The sequence below is a fragment of the Topomyia yanbarensis genome, chromosome 1 (genome assembly GCF_030247195.1).
Source record: "Topomyia yanbarensis strain Yona2022 chromosome 1, ASM3024719v1, whole genome shotgun sequence".
Lineage (NCBI taxonomy): Eukaryota > Metazoa > Arthropoda > Insecta > Diptera > Culicidae > Topomyia > Topomyia yanbarensis.
The window spans coordinates 166,214,723-166,235,384 of NC_080670.1; the positions used below are offsets into that span (position 1 = coordinate 166,214,723).

Genomic DNA, 20,662 nt, shown 5'->3' on the forward strand with positions numbered 1-20,662 from the left:
AGAGCGTTTTGTTTTATTATTTCGAACAGTTTTGTTTCAAAATTTAAAACTGTTATACGACGCCGTTCTATTTGTTGCTGATTATAAAACATGTTTAGAACCAGGGTTGTTAATCGATAATTAATCGTCATCGTCGATAACGTTAACCACCCGTCAACGTCATCGGAAACTCCGTTAACGATAATTTATCGTCGCCTTCATCGTCATCGTCGATAATTGTATCGTCGTTTTCATCGTCATCGTCGGTTCATCGGTTATCGCGATACATTTTACGTTACTTTCCCGTTTATTGGGGTTGAAGTTGATGCGGTTAACTTTCAATTGTTTAGAAATAAATAACTATTGAAGGACATGTTGTTGGCAGTTGAAAATCAATAGTTTTGGACATTTTCTATGCACAGGGGGGGGGGGGGGGTCCGACGATGTGTCAAAATGGAATTTTTTGTCAACTTTTCGGGAGAGTTTTATATTGAAGGGAAAGTTATTGGCAGTTGACAATCAACAGTTTTGGACATTTTCAATACACAGGGGGTTCGACGATGTGTCAAAATGGATTTTTTCAACTTTTGAGGAAAGTTTGTTATATTGAAGAAGTTATTGGTAAGTGAAAATCAATAGTTTTGGGCATTTTCAATGTACCGTCATTGCATCAAAATAGAATTTTTTTCAACTTTTCGCGAACTTTTTATATTGAAGGGCAGGTTGTTGGCAGTTGAAAATCGATAGTTTTGGACATTTTCAATTCACACGAGGGTCCAAATTGGCAAAAAGGTGAAAGAAATTCTTTGAACCACGAAAAACATTTTTAGTTATAGTGTCTTCAGCAAAGTTTATTCATATTTTTTTGCATTTAAAAAGTATTAGTTGGGTGATTAATCCCTCTAAAGCTGAGAAGAAATTTTTTGCTTATGTTTATGAAAATTATAAAAAACTTTCTTTGGCAAAGTTGTTGAGAATATCTTAAGTATTAACGTCGCTGAAGAGACTATGTGTTTATCTATCGATTTTAATTTACATTTGTGGAGATTTCTTTGATATACCCCTGAAAATTGCTTTTTTCAGAATACTTTTCCTGGTAATTTTGTAGAATTTCAAAATGTGCCAAGATGTTGTTCAGCATAAGAAAATACAGAATTTTTGTAATGTAAGTTTATTTGTATTTCTTACAACTTAGAAGTTATCGAATGTTTTAGTGCCCAAAAAGCAATATTTTGGTACGGAAGCCGCAAATTTCCGCAGACGAATACCAATACGAATCTGTAAAACAAACACTATCAAAATCGTTTGGTGGGCTCTAGCTTACGTTCAAGTCAAATTCGAGTAAATTCCTTCTTTAGCATATTTTTCTTATATTAGAAATGCAAAATATACAAAAATAATAATACTGTACTGTAAGACCTCCTTAAGGGAATTTTTTGCTAAATGATCCGAACGGGTTATGAGGCTTTGTCGAGGAACTAATGAAAAATATTTTAACCGCTCCGGTTTATTAAAAAGAAAGAAAAAAAATATGTTAGTCCAGGTGTTTGCGTTTTCGACTTCGTCTCTTCAGAACCAGAAAAAATATGTGCCGATTTTGTCAATGTCATCGTTTTATCAGCCTATAATCCAAGGGCCTGATAAAAAAGGGTCTTCACTGTATTCAAAAAACGAATAAAACTCTATTATGACGCCGTACATAAATCACACTACATATTTAAGGGTAAAAGAAGGAAGCATGAAGCATCTTGTTACATAGTGGAGAGAAGAAACGGAGGAGGGGGCTAAAAGCTCCCTAACTAGAAAAGGAAATCAAACGTTGGAAATATGTATGTATATTCTCCTTTTTAAAATCCGAAATCTTCTGGATTAAATTAAAATTACAATAAAACCTGTTAATCACCACACGACTTAAATGTGTAGTGTAATTTGTGAATGGACTAATAATAGCGATTTAGTAGGTTTTTTCAATATATGTTTTTGCGTGCTAAAAATTACTAATTGTGCAATAGCTCAAAATTTGTTTTCTTCATGGTCAAAACAATTTTGGTCACCTTTTTGCCGCTTGGAAACACTGTGCACCTGGGACTCTTCTGTGCACCAACTTACTCGAAATTTTGATTTTCAATTTTGACACATCGTCGGACCCTTCTGCGTATTGAAATGTCCAAAATTATTAATTTTCAATTGCCAACAACTTTCCCTTCAACATAATACATTTTCCCGAAAAGTTGAAATAATTTCATTTTGACACATCGTCAGACCCCGATGTGCATAGAAAATGTCCAAAACTATTGATTTTCAACTGCCAACAACATGTCCTTCATAAGGTATTTATTTCTAAACAATTGAAAGTTGGCCGCATCAACTTCAACTGCAATAAACGGGAAAGTAACGCAAAATGTATCGCGATAACCGATGAACCGACGATGACGATGAAAGCGACGATACAATTATCGACGATGACGATGAAGGCGACGATACATTATCGTTAACGGAGTTTCCGATGACGATACATTATCGTTAACGAGTAACGCCGATAAATTATCGTGAATATTGTATCGCATTAACAACCCTGTTTAGAACTGTGTTTTAAATACATGCAAAATTTTCAGCACAGACACTTAGACCCGATAGACTGGGGGAAAATAAATTTGAATGCAGTAACGCTGAAGGCATGGCGAGACATGAATTTTAAACTGAATAGAACACCCGCTAAAATTGCTGCTGGGGACAGAAAGTTCCAGTTTTAGAATTTTCAGTTTTATATTATAGAACTGTCAAAATTTTAAATCTAAAACTGAAACACTCCTGAACATGCTCTTAAATGGAACTTTTTAATTCAATTCTTTCTCCATTATGTTTTCATCCTAAAAAGAACGGTTTTCAGATAACTATTTTTGGTGATACCAGAAGAGAATCCTTTCTAACGATTCGAACCTTGCCCGAATTCGTGTCTGCTGCGTACATACACGAACATTCCCCTTTCGCAGCTCACATCGAATGAGCATTGTATATCGCAATGCGATTTCTTTTATAAACTTCGTAGTGCAGATGGAAGTCCATCCTTTTGTGCGACAAATGGAAATATTTTCATCATTCTTTTTTATGCGGCTTTCTCTTAGTAGCAGGGTTGCCACATTCACTAATGTTCTTGAAAGATTTGCAAAAACCACCAATCAAAGCAGGCTTTTGCTTTTACAAAATCTATCAAAATTTACGGTAAAATCTACGGAATCTACTACACAATTGTTTTGATTATTTCCCAACGAATCGCGCAAAAATCTGTTTGTTCCGTACAGCACAGCGCAAATAATTGACGTTGGAAAACAAATCGGCAACTTCAGCTGCCAAACACTTAGAAACGATCGAAGCATTTTTCCGTCAATGTCACTTTTCTGACTCAAATTTTTGTAGGTATTTTCTTGCTTCCGTCCAATTGGTCAGTTTATTAGTTTTATCGTACATTTTTCGGATATTATTATAGAAAATAACTAACCCGATAAGAGGGAAGTTATTTTCCAAAGCACGAAATGGAAATTTCAATTGTAATTCTTCTGAGAACGATTTTGTGGTCCTAATAAGAACCGTTTGTTGTGAATATTATTTCGCCGTTTCCCGCTCGGCATGATGATTATTTGCTTGGTATGGATAGCGCACAGATTGGTATCTTACAACAAACTAACCAGGCAGGCCTCGCTGGCTTCTTAGAGGGCCATTACGGCTGAGCTCCGGAAGAGTAGATCGGTTTTGAAATGCTGTGCAATCTCACAGACCAGGTACTAGAAGAGCAGCTTGCGAATTAGTAACTCTGTCCACTTCTGAGAGCGATGAATTTCACGCAGGGCGACGACAGTTCTTGGTTGGCAGCGATAAGGCAGTAGCTATGATTTGGTTGGTGGTCAAAATGCAGCTTCTCGTTGAGCAGCACACGTACGTGTTTTCTGCTCTGTGGCTTAGACACGTCTGGCTTTAAGAAAAACTGTGACACCCATATTTATAGGTTCTAGCATTAATGTTGATTCGCATTAAGGTTCAAGTTACCTTTTTTAAGCATGTGTTAGAATTGAACGCTTGGTAGTGTGGGTAGGAAAATTTGTGTTCAGCTTTGCCACCGGATTATCCATTTAAACCTTTTTAAAACTCTAAAAGAAGAATATCAGTCGATTTATTAGATCATCACGATTCAATTCATGCAAAATACCTGCTGGAAAAACCATCGGCTTAGCTAAACGGTGCTTTTGAAAAAGTGGCTGTGGTTTTTTCATTGCGCAGTTGTGGTGCGTACCCCAGCTCGGTGTGGTAGTGTGATAAAAAATCACAGCCACTTTTTCAAAAGCACCATCCAGCTAAGCCGATGGTTTTTCCAGCAGGTATTTTGCATGAATTGAATCGTGATGATCTAATAAATCGACTGATATTCTTCTTTTAGAGTTGTGAAAAGGTTTAAATGGATAATCTGGTGGCAAAGCTGAACACAATTTTTCTTACGCATACTACCAAGCCTTGAGGTAACTTGAGCCTTAAAAGTAGTTTTTGAACTTTTTACACAAGTTTTACATAGCAAACAAGGTATCAATAGCAAGCGTTGAACGTTTTCCTTTCGATTTATGAAACAATATTAGTAATTCCTTTAGTAGGAGAAAAGTTCTTAAGGTTCAAAGTGTACGTAACGCATCCGTTTTGAAAATTTTGAAATGAAACCCAGTATAGTAAAGAAAGACGTAAGTCCTACGTCAAAAAATGCGATGCCCTAATTCGCATAGCCTCTACATGTTTCCCAAATTATTTACATGTAAATGAATATTAAATTTAGGTAGATTAATTTTTAGTATATTAAGTCTAATGGAATGAACACTAGTGTCTTATGAAAAAGTAATTCTCGCATTGTCAAAAGCATCGAAACGTTGCGAATTCATGCTAAAAGAAAAGACACAAATCTGAACTAACTGGAAAATACGTTGCTTTTTTGCTTATCGTACCGATTATTTAAAAAACACCTAGATAACAATTTTCGATAAAACCATGAAACAATGTGATTAGAAAAGAAAAACAAAGCAAAATCTCATATGCATCTCATCACTCAAAATATATGTTAGAAGCAAAAAAATATATAGAAAAAATCCAAGAGCAGCATTCATAGCAGAATTGGTCGTTGTTAGGTCAGACCGGACTAAGTAACAATGCATTGATTGCGAGAAAACGCGTTTAAAGTTTGAATCGCAACATCCTGTACATTATAAATGGAAAATAATTTTTGCCATAATTCTTGTTTATTGTTTCATATTTCAAATCTGGTAAAAGTGAAATTTAGCTGAAGAAATTCTTTATCCAGTGCTATCATTAACTAATTTTTTTATGTGTTGCGACTTAGTCCGGTCTGACTTAACACCGAACCGGTCTGAACAATTTAGAAACATGCAAAAAATATCCGCACAGCTTCATGATTTAGAAATTGAAATCAGTTCTTATTAGGACGCCTGAATCATGGTAATTGTGGTTGAATCAAAACTAAAACTCATTTAAAGAAATATCTCAAATATACTCCAGCTTACGGTTAGTTAATACTTGCTTCTTTTCGGAGCGAATTTGTGGGCTCTCCTCGTCTTTACACATTCCGAATGACGATTGCATCAACGCACCTGATCAGGCGTCGGGACTGGGCGGATGGCGGTTTTTTCAAACTTGCCTTCAGTATAGAAACTAAACTCACGTAGAAAGCTTGTGAACGTGTGGTCGAGGTTTTCGGTTCCGCCGCGCGTGTGTTTTGTTCCACAACTGCTGGTGATAAGTTTGATAAACGTTTTAGGCCTCAATCGGTCATGTGGAGTTGAAAATGTAGCATGGTGTCACAGTCGGAACAAAGAAGAGAGCTTGGATTCCAAAAAAAAATGAATTTTCCTAGTGGCTAGTGGAAGAAAGTGATTACTAGCTGAAAGAAGAGAAAAAGTTATGTAATTTCATGCAGTGCAGTGATCTCAGCTAAAGTGTGTCAAGTGCCTCTATGGTAGTTATGTTTTTTGGGAGAGAACGAATAATGTGAAGCATAAAATCGTTCCTGCGACGAACGGTCATATTTCGCAAAATCCAAGCAAATCAAGTGTCGCAATGAATGTAAATTGCCACAAAATGTTAATTCTATCAGCGCCGCCAGGTGTGCACTAGTGAGTAGGTCACGCTGAATTTTAACAGCACAAACAAATAGGCAGCAGGCTCGAACAACTTTGAATCACAAGTGCGTGTGTGTAAGTGTGTGTGTTTGTTGCGTCTTGTGGCGTCGCGCGGCGCCGCGAGGGAAATTTGGCTTTTTTGCATTGTGTTGCTGCGTGGACGTAATGAAACTGATTACTGCGACGTTTCTAACGGCGAAGGCGATAATAGTGACAGCTACGATGCGACGGGTCTAGTCGAAAGGTATAGCATTTATTGACCACAAATTATTGCGAAGAACGATTACATTGTTTTTAGCATTAAGAGATGGCGTTTTAGTCACAGGTTGCTTATGACAATATCTTTATTACGTCTAATATCGTTTCAAAGATATATGCCGCCAACTTCAGGACAAAAAACGGTAAAAAATTGTCTGCTAATTTCGTTGTTAGTACCGAGTCGCTCTAGGTTCGCTCCGAGCTGTCACTTTTGTATTGATTTTGTAAGATCATTTGGAGTATTTGAAATGTAAACACAACACGTAACTCTACAATAGAAGGATCCTGCGTACATCACAAGCACCAATGGCAATGGCTACATGGACATTTATAAACCGAGCATAACCTAGTTTAGTTCAAATCGGGGATGGTCGAATATTTTGGCCTGCTGCTTTCTCGTGGAATCCCTGCTGGATCGAAAATATTGAGAGCAGAAGTGAAGGGCATATCGACTTCTCAAGGTTATACTGTAAGGCAACGTGCTCCGATTACCGAATCCTCATTCTCGTCATCGAGGGTGGTGTGTGAAATGACAATAAACACGTGCGAATACAATACGCACGTACTAAAACGACAACGACAAAGCACGCACAGGTAGAAGACAAATTTTATTAAAGTTGGATTAACTTACAATGTTTAAATCAATATGCTAATAGCAAAGATCCTGAAAAAAAGATTCTAAAGATTTTAAATATTTCATCGGTAGAAATTCTAAAAGTTCAAATGATAGTTTTTAAATTTAGATAAGAACGAATTACTATAATAGCTATATATCATATTTACCAACAATTATTTTTATTGGGAATCTTATAACAAGTTTGTAGATTACCCCGAAAACTTTAGATTAAATCAGTGGTTGTGGGGATAGTCTATTCTAAAGAAAAAATTGATTTTTTAAGACACCTCATTTTCCTAGTAATTTTTATTTTGTTAGATTTTTCGTAAAACCGTCTCCGAAAAAAACTACTTATTGAACAATAACTTTTAAAAAATAATAATTTTCGCCGATGATATATTTTAAATGTGTTCAGAATCTTTTTCAATCTCCGTTAAACTTTAATAAAAATCGTCTTCCAACTAGCCGTGCGATAAAAAAGTTCATCTACCAGTTGCCGTTACACCAGGCTGAACTAGTTTGACTACTAAATTATCGACCATCAATGGCATCTGAATAATAAAACTTATCCCCTTCCTATCAGTTCGCTTCACCACAGATAGCAGATATTTAGGCTAGAAAAAAAAACTCCTTCAAAACCTGTGTAAAGTTTCAAATTGATAAACGTTGAAAACCAGTGTTTTACTATTTGTCATCTACGCAATTGCTTGCTACAAGTGTTTGACAGCTGCACTCCAACCGCATTGCATCGATCGCTGCGTCTACTATAAACGTTTACCATACGTGTCTCTGATTTAGTCGAAATTTCAGTAGCGGATATTTACACACCTTTCGAAGCGAACCTAAACGTCTGTTATCTGTGGCTTCGCCAACTGCCCTCACGATGATAACCTGAACGATAACCGTTACTTTCATTTTCGTTCGGGCAAACCAATCGACCCGCTAGATTAAGGCGAAGTGTGAATTAAAGACATGAGCAGACTGTCAAACCAAACAGCCTTGACCTTGGCTAAACAGTATTGATGCAGCCGATCGCCCGTGGAAGAAATGTTTTGGTGACTACCACTGGCGATGATCGTTCAAATCACCGTTACCTAGTTACTTTTTCGTACACCATAGTGTGGGTACCGTTTGGGGATGGTTGTAAACGTGCTTCTTTTACAACGTGTTGGAGGAGAGGAATAGAAGCAGTAGCCCAGTGATGGACAGCGTTGTCATAAATAAACATGACGAAGGTGTTTGGATAATTGATCTTCCGGTATGGTAGTTTTGCAATCTGCTTCAATAAATGTATTTTTGCTGGAATAAAAACTCGCGACCTTCTCGTGGATAACTCAATATAATTTGCCGGTCGTATGTACGTGTACTTGTACACCACCATACAAGAAGATATGACCGTATTTGAAACGGTTTTTTCACTGTCGAACTATTCACAGTATTATACTACCCACGATCGCATATTAGTCCTATTTTCTATGGGATTTCCCATGTTTATGGGACTGATTTGCGATCATAGGCAGTATAGTCCAAATGTTTTAGTTGCAGAATATCTCAAATATAAAACCTAAAAAGATTATACACTAGCGCAATGCGACAACCGTCTTTTGAGTGAATAGTCTCAAATTTTCAGTTTGCATCATGGTTAACATAACATTAATGCACATTTTAAGGTCGTCAACAACACTACACTTTCATAGGGTAGCTAGTTAATTATTCATCTCTGCTCTTACATTCATCCTAGTCATTTGAACTCATTAGTTAGATAATCGGCTTTGCTATAGCTATTGATAGCAATTTAAGCGCAACTTTAGGCTAGGTGGATCAATGATCTATTATGACACCTCGACTAATACAGGATTAATTAAGACACAAGCGCTCTATTCGAATATATATATTGTGATTGGCTTGATATTAGTTTAAATCACTCCACGCTGTCGAGCAGCTTCGATATGCAAATTTTCATATGCTACCATAAGCCTTTGATTATCTAGAATTGACTTTAGAAAGCTGAATTAGGATAGTAAATCAATGTTAATGGTAGGAAACTGACATCTCCATCTCTACCTATAGAGTTTGACAATAGGCAACATCGTTTTTCCACCCAAACGATTGGAGTACATTTGACATTTTGGAGTTGTCAAAATTATAGTTATTTCGGTAAATACATTGAGTAGTAAAATTAAAGTCGTTGTCCGTGTAGCCTGTACTTGATTTTAACTGGCCTGATTTGATTAGTCCATAACCATTCCCCTTCGGGTAACAGTTAGTTTACATATGTATACAAGGTATTGTTATTGGGTAGGGTGACCATACCAGGTGCGTGAAAACCCAAGACAGTGACAGTACACAAACTACCGTTTATTCCAAATCTCTTCACTTTAGCGATTCTTATATTGTGGTTCTTTCAATCAAAAGCGGAAAAAAGGTCGGTGTGAATAATATCAGTTTATGTTTCACGTTCCATACTCCCTGTCATGTAGGATATTAGGCTCTCGTATAGTTGAGTTCCCCTTTGGTGTAATAATAAAGCTGCAGGATTCGGCAGGTTAGTCACTGTTCAAATACCAGACGTGAAGCCGTGTTGATTGTTGATTAGTTACTGCTTGCTACAAGCCAGAAGTGGTCCATTAGCATCAGCTCGAGACAACGCTCAATAAAATTTTAACTTTTTGGCGGATTTCCAGTAAGATTGAAAAATACCGCTGGCAAGAGATGCTCGAAAGTTTTTAAAAAGCAGAGTCACCAAAACGTGGATGTGTATTTCCAGAAGCACGAAAGGGAATCAGTCGGGTCTCGGATTGAAAGACGATTTAAGCTGATGAAAATCATTAATAATAAAAACAATGCCAATTACCCCAAATTTCAAACTTCTTATCATATGTAGCCCTCCGGCACCCGCGCGACTGGCTTCTGGAATGAGCAGCCGCTGGTGCTGAAAGAAGGTTTCGCTAGAGTTTCTGAAGGTGTTGCACTAAATTCAACAGCGCGAGTACCGGAGGGTTAGAACTTAATTCCATTGGCCCTTTGTGTTTTTAACTGCAATCCGTGTTTGAAATTTAGCATCTAAAACGTAAACGGAATTCAGACAAAGAGAAACAAAGGTGAACCGGTGCAGCGAATCTACCCTCCATAGCTGGCAGAATTATAGCAGAATGGGTTTTTTACAACACCCCAGATCTTCTGGCAGCTACTAGAGATCGACAGTAACTGGAATCTGAACCAGAGCGAATAAAGCGAAGGCTCGATGAAACAATATTTTAGACTTAGAGGAGAAAAATCAGGACGAATCAAACGTTTTGCTCGACATCCCAGGGCACCAGGACAGTCTGCAAGAAACAAGGACGTGTTCTGGTAAACCAGCACGTATGGTCACCCTATTGTGGGGTACGATAGAATGACTTCTTGTCACCCTTGTGACTTTTCCGACATGCGCCGTCATTCGAATACAGGGTTCCAAGTCGATTGACCGTTAGCCATTCGTCCGATTTCTATTTGCCCAAAAGGGTGATTTAGGGATGCCGTTAGGCAGAATGCTAGTATAATTAAAATCAATAAACATTTCTATAAATTTTAAATATACATGTCGTTTATCAATACTTCTCTCTCTATTTCTCTCAAAACTGAAATCAGACTTTATCCAGACGGAACGTTCAGACCAATAACTATGAAGAATGTAAATACAAGAATGAATAATCAGCATTCGTCGCCTTTAGTTCGCGCAGTTTAAACTGGTTTAAATTTTCGCAGTTATGTTCCCTCGTCCGCTTGTTTGGCACATGTACTAGTGGATTTGACGTCATCGGCCCAGCGAAGAAGTGGATAGTGCGAAAAAAAAGCGCTGCAAGCAGCAACAGCAACGGTTGTCCCCGCTTTTCATCCCCGTGAAAAATATCACCAAGTTCAGTGCGAAATTGAGCAAGCAGGTTCATTCGTCAAGTTTTTCAACGTCGCTACCAAAATTGTGTGTTCCAGGATGGAGGAGTACACAAAAACTTTTCTCAAGACAATTGGTGAGTATTTTACACCCACGATCCACTGTCGGCAAACCCTCTGAAGGTGTTGTTACGTAGATTGACACCATTCGCCAAAGCAGAGCTCGAACAGCTTAGTTTAAAATCAATGGCAGTGTACCCGATGAGTCGACGGAAAAAACAGCAGTTTTTTTATCCATTCCGCCAAAGGAACCACTACCATCGGCGCCTTGAGAGGTGTTTTGGATTTGTTCCGCGCTATTGTCTCATAGAACCGTATCGACTGCAGCATCGTGAAGTGACCATGGACTAGCTGAGATTTAGGACACGAAAAATTACCACAAGAATGCGTGTGGTGACATATGTGCCAAGTGTCATGCTACCGAATTGTGTGGTTTTGGTTATGACGGCGAATTCAAATGTGTCAACATTGACGAAACCCATCGCGTATCTGACCGCATACTCAAGAAACGAGTGAAGTTTATCGTTATTCGAAAAAAGCGACGGTGGGCAATCAGCCGGGCCGTCCTCGAAACGCTACGGTTTTTAATGAAGCGCATTACACAGCATTACTGTCCCGACGAGCAATCCCGAACTTAGAACTGGTTCCTGTCAACAATCAACGAGTCAATAACGTCCAGACCCGTTTCTCAGCGCAGCCCCGCCGCACTCCTGTCGGATTGCCGTTTACCAGTGCGGTGTGAGATAATTCCAGCAGCGATCCCCGTTCACAGCGAAAGAACTCGTCACGCTGGTATCCTAGGTCATCACCATCCTGCGTATACATAGTACCAGGATTTACTACCCCCCTCTCTTAGGTGGGTCTTGAATCCATAAGCGCATCTAAAATCGGAAGTTAACGTTTATTTGTTAGACTTCCGATTTTTAAAACACGATAGAAACAAATCTGGAGGAGGAGGAGGAGTGGCTGTTACTGTGAGGCGCAACACCAGGTGCCATCTGTTGCCGAATATACAACTGAAGATCATCCAAGCAATCGGAGTCAAGGTTAGTTCTTCGTCTGGCCCTATCATCATCATTGCTGCTTACTCTAAACAAACTAGCATCCAGAATGGAACATCGGCTCTATTACAAAATGACTTAGCCAAGCTGACACGGTCTTACGGGAAATTCTTCATCATCAATACTCGGCACGTGCTATGGGATAATAGACAGAGAAATCGGAATGCGATCGTTCGCGCCGAAGGCTTCGCAAGCCGGCCAGTTCAACATTCTCGCCCCAGAGTCCTGGCCCTCTCATTGGGCGGAACAAGTCGGTGTCGGTCGATCAGAAATGCCAATCTTGGACATGATGGTCTCGTGTTTCAGCTGCATAGATACAATGTTCCGATGTATCTAATTAAAGTGAAGTGAAGACGAATACACTCAGGCTGTTAATTTGATATCCGCAATTTTTATATAACTGGTGGAAATCCCGATATAGTGGTACACGTACCTTGGAATGGACAATATTGAAATATCTGTACCTTTCTTCGAGATTATGGAATGAATCCAGTTCAAGTAATTTGTTTTATTTACGATTATCGAATTTTTCATTACCTATATTGTGGGATCAAAATATATCGTCAAGCTGCATATTTTTAGTAATAGGCCAGTTTAAAGCATAACCGGTCTTCGCGTGGATGTATAAGCCTCGCCTTACCTGTTATACATTTAAAATGGTTCTACGGATCGTTATACAACTATGTTTGTAGCAGCATATATGATGATGCGTATAACTTTTTTCCCGGTTTGCCTCGAGGACTGAGTATTTTAAGTTTCCCCGGATAGTGTAACAATACTCTATAAACTCGTAAGTAAGCTTTGCGAAGTAACTCCTATCAAATCATCAGCAGAAATTCATAATATCAAAATCTAAAAGGCTCACACCATCTTCTTTACACAACGCAACAATCAGTGCTTATCAAATCTTCAATCGCACCCGCACTACCGATTGCCAGTGAAAAACGAAACACGTCAGCGCAATGCGAACTCCAATGTATAAATCGCAGTGCACACTATTTTTATAGTATTTGTCCACTCTACGGAATTAGTTACAAAATTGTTGCACACATTTTCAACCAGTTTTCAATCTTTTTTTTTTTAATTCTGTACAACAGCAGATATTCACGTTAAAAAATTCTGGTGAAATCCCGCCGAAAATTTTGAAAACAGACCCCTATATTGAAAAGTTAGAAGTATTCTACTTCAAAGTGTACCATATTATCAGTGATTTTTGTCGAAACCTAAGTTGCATAAACCTCGACATCATTGTCTCTTAAATCTTTAAAAACTTAATTGAAAAACGACGCGAACAAAATCTGAAGAAAGAGAATTAATACAAGGCAGCGCTAATGGCTTCAAATTTTAAAAACTGTTTTCAGACTTTTCTAACAGTGTATTCTCATTAGTATAAAATTTGGCGGGAATAATTAACAACCTTGCTTAACATATCACAACTTCATATCATATCTACTCAATTAATTCAACTCGTTCTTCAAATATCACGTGTGCAGTATCTAGAATATAATGTACTTACTTTGAACTTCCGCACCTGACGCGACATGATTTGTGTTACAATGAAAATGAAGTGTAGAGCCAACGAACCTGTAGCGACAGAAAAAAAAATCATCCTTCGTTTCGCCGGGGTTGCAATTTTGAGTTATTTTCATGTTGTTTTCCGCACTCGTAATACTATTTAACGGTTCCGCGATCGCCTGTCAAGTGACCGCGAAGAGACATTACAACAAAACAAACTGACTCTCCGTGATGTGTTTATCAACGCTATTCATCTACACCTCGCCGACTCTTAATTGACCGAACGTATCTTCCTGTTTAGCGATGCCGGTCACGGAATGCACTCGTATTCTTCTCGTTCGTACATCATAGAATCCAACTGGTCGGTGACGTTTCCAGTGTTGGGGTCACCAATGTGTGGGGTTCTGGGTATTCTTGTTATTTCTTTGATGTTTTTTCTGTTTTCTACGTCGAGTAGTATCACACAGAACCACATTGTCGTTCATGGATGCAGCAGTGCTGAATCTTACAGCTGGCCTGATCATGAGCGATCGTGCAATGTTACTCCGTCTTCTACAGAGGGTCTTTTTAATGTACTCGCAATTTTCGACTCCTTGATTCAGATTATTGACATATTAGGTATTATTTTTTTTGGATCCATTTATATCAGATATAGCATTTTTTCGTGTTTGGGTTATCACCTTTCCGCAAACCTGGGTTTCCAGAGTATTCGAGTCTTACGTAAATTTCTTCGCTGAGATTATTAACATATTTATACAGAGTGTTATATGTCTTTTGAAGTATATTTTAAAAAATCGTGAAAGATCGCATTTTTGTCTCTTTGTAACTCATCAAGTAGCATAAAAAGATAAAAATATTCAAAATTGCCTAGATCAATCGCTTGGAACGCTGTTAGTAAAGGATAACAGTACAGCAAGTTTTAGCCAAAATCCGAGAATGCAGTAACTGCATTCTCGGATTTTGGCTAAAATTAGCTGTACGGGATGAATCGGTTTCAAAATTCCGGGTCTGTGAATATCTTCTGGTCACATTCTCAACAGAGGTGGCAATCATATTTCAAGTTAATACAGGTTTCCATCACAAGCTTTTGCTATCTATTATATTACCATAGAATAGTAGTGAAACAATGCGATCGTCTATGCAAATGATGATTAATTTCATATTCATAAGCGATACAGATCATAGGTTTAGAATGTTAATGAGCACACACCCATAAGCGGGGGCCGGAATAGCGTAGCTACGCAGTCGGTCTGGGTTCGATTTATTTTTCGGTAACCGACTCTTGCTGCTGAAATAATCAGTTTTACCTAATAGAACGAATGAAATCAGGAAATGAAGATCTACAAGCTCATTGTATTTTGGGCATATTGCCGAAAAAAAAAAATAAAGGAAAATATTGAAAAAAAATTCTAACGGTATTAATCACATACCAATTTTTTCACATATTTCAAGTTGTATTCCGCGCTCGTTTGCCGTTAGCATATTTCATGTAGTTCTTTGTTGTCTTTTTGTGCGCTTCTATAGTCAGAAGAAAAACAAGACTAAACTAGTAACATATTTCTATGGGAATGAATTCCTGCATGCTGATCAATACCGACGCCACCCACGTCCGAATGCAGATCTTTTGAGGAAGGAAGAAATGTTAGTCCGAGATATGTAGCTGCTAGAGACCAAGGAATCCTCTGCATCTCCACATGTATCATGGGAAGGGGATAGTTGCTAGTTAATGGGCCAACGACGTTGTCACGTAATAATTGCTCTGGGCAGCCGACTGTCGAGAATTTGGAGGTTTTATCGTTTGATGTATTAAAACGAAAGCACTTGAATCGCGAAACATGCAACCTAAACTCTTTACAGTTCGTTATGGGGAATTCTTTGTATTTGTATTTTTTCAGGTATTACTCAAAGTATGAGGAAATATTTACATCTTTCCGTCACTCTATCTCGTTGGAATATGACAATGTTTGAGCAAATGATACATAATGCTGAGTCTATGCTCCACCTCAAGATCCAAACACTGGCGGTTTGTCTCTTAAAAAAATCTCAAGATATCTTTATCATCTGGTATTAATGTCGTAATAGGAGAGATGATGCATAGAGCAATACTTCTCGCTAAAATGAACAGTTACCAGTACCAAATCGCGATAACAATGTTATCAATTAAACGTCAAATCTTGAGCGTTTTTTCAAAACGTCATATCTGCAATGAGTTACTCTTTTTGTTTACTTTCTCTTCTGTTAATAATTCGGTCACTTTAACATTTATCCCTCAACTCTTTGCATAATATGCTAGTTAAAACCACCGTCTTTCGATCTGTACTGTAAAATAAGTGAAAAGTGTTATAGACGCCGTATAAATCGAAAGAGAAAGTAAACAAAGAGAGTAACTCATTGCAGATATGACGTTTGGAAAAAACGCACAAGAAATACTTGTTATACTAGGTTTGTTCCAGTACCAGGAGAAACTGGAAGTACTCCGGAGCAAACAGGGAGAAAATCGTTCCCGTACTATCTTCTTCTCTTTTTTCTTCTTCTGGTGGCAAACCGGAGTGAAAAGGAACAACAATTTTTTGCTCCGGAGCAACAAAGAGTAACTTCCATGTACTGGAACAAAGCTACTATTTCCCAACGATTGAATATTGAGTGCCGACCTATGTATATGTGTCTGACACACACGTGAGATGTTCGTGCTGTTACTTTGGAGTCCAGATCCGAGTAATGATTTTATATAAGAGTGGCCATTGAAAGATCTAATCACGACAACATAATACTGGGAACGTTTCCGTGCGATTTAATTATTGTTAAACATATCGGACAAAACTTTAATTTTAAATATAAAGATATATTATTTTCTATAAAATCTATATGATTTTATAGAAAATAAATCTTTCCTGAATTTGGGTAGAAACGAAAAATCAGCAAACAATACACCTAACATACAAGAAACACTATAAATTAAAATCATAATGCAAAGTCGAAGTTTAGAGAGGATATATATTCATTACAGGGTAATATACTGCAAAATAGAACCCAAAATCGCTACAAAAGCAGCAGCGGCTGTCATATTTAAAGCCTGTCAGTCAGCTAGTTTAGAAGCATGCAGAGCGATGAATGAAAAACCTGTAGTTGTATTTCCCTTCATTTGAGACACCAATAAACACCGGAGCCGACTGTTTTCAAATGTGGAAAGCATCTCAGCCGAGTGTTTTCAGCTTTGGGTAATAGTTAGGAACTTACACACATATTTAAGCGACTGATTTTACTTTCGCTTGGTGCATGTGGGAAAGATTTGATTTATTTACTAAGTCTGCTTAAAAGAAGTAAAATTAGTAACGGCTGTTTGTTTGTACGTATCGAAAATGATAAGCACTGGTTGGCTCGATTCTTATCATAAACTCGCCTATTTGAAGCTGTTGTTTAAACGGTGTTCTATGCATTCAGTCAAATGTTTCCGGATTTTATCAACTACTTCTGTTGGGCCTAAAATTAATCGCTTAAATAGGGAGAATACCCCATTCTTATACACGGTTGCGCACTGTATGAGTAATTAATCCATTCTAATATAGTCTCACCAAAAACAGCAATTTAAAAATTTTGACAGCGATGCAAAAATGTTTGCAGTATATGTCAAACATCATATTTTATCCATTTCGTATAATTTAATCCATTTGCGACGGTTAAGGTTAAATTATTTTGATATTTTTAAAGATATGTAGCAATAACTTTGTTACATCAAGGTTATAGTTTTCTAATAACATATTTTTCAGTGACAAGACGAATATATTAAAATTTTCAAATTACCACTACTCTTTGTAGACGAGGTGCACCCCTTAACTTGGGTTCGATATACCCCTTTAGGCATAAATATGTTAGGCTTACGAACGTTTGGCATACGTACGTTAGACATAATGGATGTTAGGCTTAAAGATTTTAAGCATAATGGACGTTAGGCATAAATTATTGTCCGTGTAAAAAAACCGTTCGTAACCAAAAAATAATAGATCACGATAAGGTGAAAAGAATTTACGAATACCATGATAAAACTGCTGATATCATGAACATTAGTTACATTACTCTTTGAAAGTAAGCTATAAAATAAAATATCATGATAACATGAACAGAAATTACGAAAATCGTGACTAAGATCCTGAAATCATGAACATGAATTGCTCTATTCATGACTAAAATATCACGATAACGTGAATAAAAATTTCGAACATCGCCACTAAGATCTTGAAATCGTGAACTTTAATCCCGCTAACGTCATGAGAATTCCCAAGAATCGCGAATAAGCTCTTGAAATCGTGAACAACGTTTGAGTGTAGACTATGTATTCCCAAATCATGAACAAGAATCACAACAAAAAATAAACATGTCCAGCGAACAACAACAGTAACTCAACCAAACATTCTAATGTAACGCCATCTATATATTCGGGGCGAAAACACAAATAGTTTCATGAATACGAGTTTTATTATTCATAATTTCAGGAACTTGGTAACGGTTTTCTTAAATCATTCAGTTCACGAAATCGTGACCTTTTGTTCATGGATTTATGAGCGGATTTTTTCCCGTGTGCGGACCACTTAGATGCATTCAAGACCGTCTGATTGTTGCTGCACCAATTGGCGACGATTTCTAAATCGCATTGAAGAAGTCTTGCATCATCAAGACATTTTACGATGGTGCATAGCTTGAAGTTGTCGGCATAGGAAAGCTTGACACATTTTAGTGAAGGGTGGACATCGTTCATGTATAACAGGAAGATTATGGGTCCCAGGTGGCTGCCCTGTGGAACGCCGGAGGTAGCAGCTAATGGTAGGGAAACAGTATCTTCAATTTTAACGCTCATTTGACGGCCAAATAGGTAAGAACGTAACCCGCTAAGAAAAGGTCCATTAAAAGCTAGCTGTTCGAGTTTGGCAACAGCTATACGGTGGTTGATCTTGTCTAAAGCTGCAGTAAGGTCTGTATAAATCGCGTCGACTTGATGTCTTTGTTGAAGTGCATGAGTTATGTAGGATGTGTATGAAACTAAGTTTGTACTGGTAGATCGCTTAGGAATGAATCCATGGTATTCTTCAGTCAAACAGGTGTGATAAAGGTATAGCGAGACTAGCAGAACATTGTTTTGGAACAATCACTGGGATCCTATCAGGACCGACGTTGCATGGCTTTTTTTAGCTTTCTGCATGCAGTAATAACTGCATCAGACGTGATACGAGGATGTTGACCAATAGGGAGAGTAGAGATTTGCTAAGAGTTCAGTTTATCACAAGTAAAAATATTTCCGCATTGCTTACGAAATAAATCGCAAATATCTTTGGTGGATGAAACCTCGTTTGCATCACGGATCATAACCGATGGTAAACCTGTCTCCTTTCTTTGATTATTTATATAATCACAAAAGGCCTTTGGATTGGACTTTAGGTGATTTTGAGTACGTTGTGCGTGGATACAAGAGAGACGCTTGTTTAAACGTTTATATCTGTCGTTAGAAATAATGTAACGAATTTTCAATAGCTGCGCGCGAAATTTTGAGATTTTTTTCAAAGCAAACCTTTTGGAAGATTTTTAACATTGCAGTGTTCTATTTGTCCAGGAAAGGAAACAGCGAGTTTTCTAACTTTTTTGGTACTTACTGGTCTATAGTGAACGTTTGATATGAGGGATGCAGATTCGTTGACATCTCTTCCATCGACGACATTGTTTCAGATCATGCTACTGAAGAATTGGTCCATAACGAGGAAATTTGCATTCTTGTAATCATAATAGATAGACTCAGACATAGGGTGATGAGCCCATTTACGCCATGTTTCTATTATCACTCTACCCATTTGAAGCCGTTGGTTAGAGCAGTGTCTGCCATCTTTGTTCAACGCGTTGAGTCAAATGGTAGCGCAACAATAGGGGCACTCGATTCGAGTTTTCGTTGCGCTCAAACACGAGAATTTCACTGTTTTCAGTGCATTTGTGTTATTATATTGGTTCTTAACAACGAAGCAAAGCTGTCGATGTCAATTTTTACGTATTCAATTGATTGTAGAGCGAGAAATTAACGAATTAGGGAGGCACCTTGCTTAGTATGGTGAAAATAGGCACTTCACCCTATCTCGAAAGATGATGGGCGGGCAATCGCGAACCGAAAACTGTAAAGGTTGATGATGGCTACCTTTCTTTGCAAGCGGAAACGGTGCTTCATAAATGGAGCAGTGAAGCGTGAAGCGATCCATGTTACAGAGCTAAGATGTTCATTAAACAATTTTTCGTCGCTGGTACGATTAGGAGGAATATATATTACGCAAATGAATAACGTAGATTTTGAAAGCGTTAGAGCGACCCATCTTTGTTCTACACATGAGCAATTAAAGCGAAAGAGTTAGTGTGATTTAAAGCGAGAGCGTGTTGCTATAATAACTCCGCCTCCATGGTTCCTGCAACTGTGAGAACTAGTTCGGTCGAATTGAAAAACGGTGTAAAGCCGGCCAAATATTTGGTGTGATAAAGTATTATCATTCAACCTGTTTTCGGTTGAAGCATAGATGGCATATGATACTTCGGAGCAGGCTAAGTAGTAATCAGTTATTCTCGTATTCATACCACCAACATTTTGGTAATAGAAATCAAGCTGTTGGTTCAAATCAGTGATGTCCGAATTCTTCGTTCTCGTGGCAGTTGAAGTGAGTGTGTTGGTGTGCGATGGGCTTGAAGGGTGCACTGATAGAGTTGATTGGGCAATGGGGTATTGAGTAACAAAGGGGTCCTCGGTGATTGAATTGTTCGTGCTGGTATTCCGTTGGTAATATGTCGCACGGTATTGGAGAGACGTTGACTTGGTAGCGGAAAATTCTCTGTGATCAACGGGGCGGTTTGAAAACGTCTGTTCAAACTTCGATTTAAAAAAGGAGAGATAGTAATTCCGGGAGGCCAGAAATCCTTTGAGAGCATAGTAGGAACACTGATCTTAAAAGATACATAAGATAATGGTCGTTCTTGTTAACGATCTTGGCGTACTAGCTTAACACAGAGAATCAAGTTTGGTCAACTGTTGTTACGGCATTTAATGAGCAAGGGATTGGAAGGTGGCGACAGTACGTGCATTGGCGCCGGTGTTGAAACATACGGTTGCG

The 20,662-nt window shown here is 38.1% G+C and overlaps 1 protein-coding gene across 3 annotated transcripts in view; it reads left to right on the plus strand.

The window, feature by feature from the left end:
- Nucleotides 1-20,662, plus strand: part of LOC131680406 (neutral ceramidase) — a 50,358-nt gene that overhangs the window by 25,608 nt on the left and 4,088 nt on the right. Inside the window, exon 1 of one of the 3 annotated variants that reach the window (XM_058961131.1) lies at nucleotides 5,671-6,393. The exons of the other annotated variants lie outside the window; for them this stretch is intronic. The gene's annotated coding sequence lies outside the window, so the exon portion shown is untranslated. Of the gene's footprint in view, nucleotides 1-5,670; nucleotides 6,394-20,662 lie in introns of those variants that run through there. 3 annotated transcript variants of the gene reach the window in all.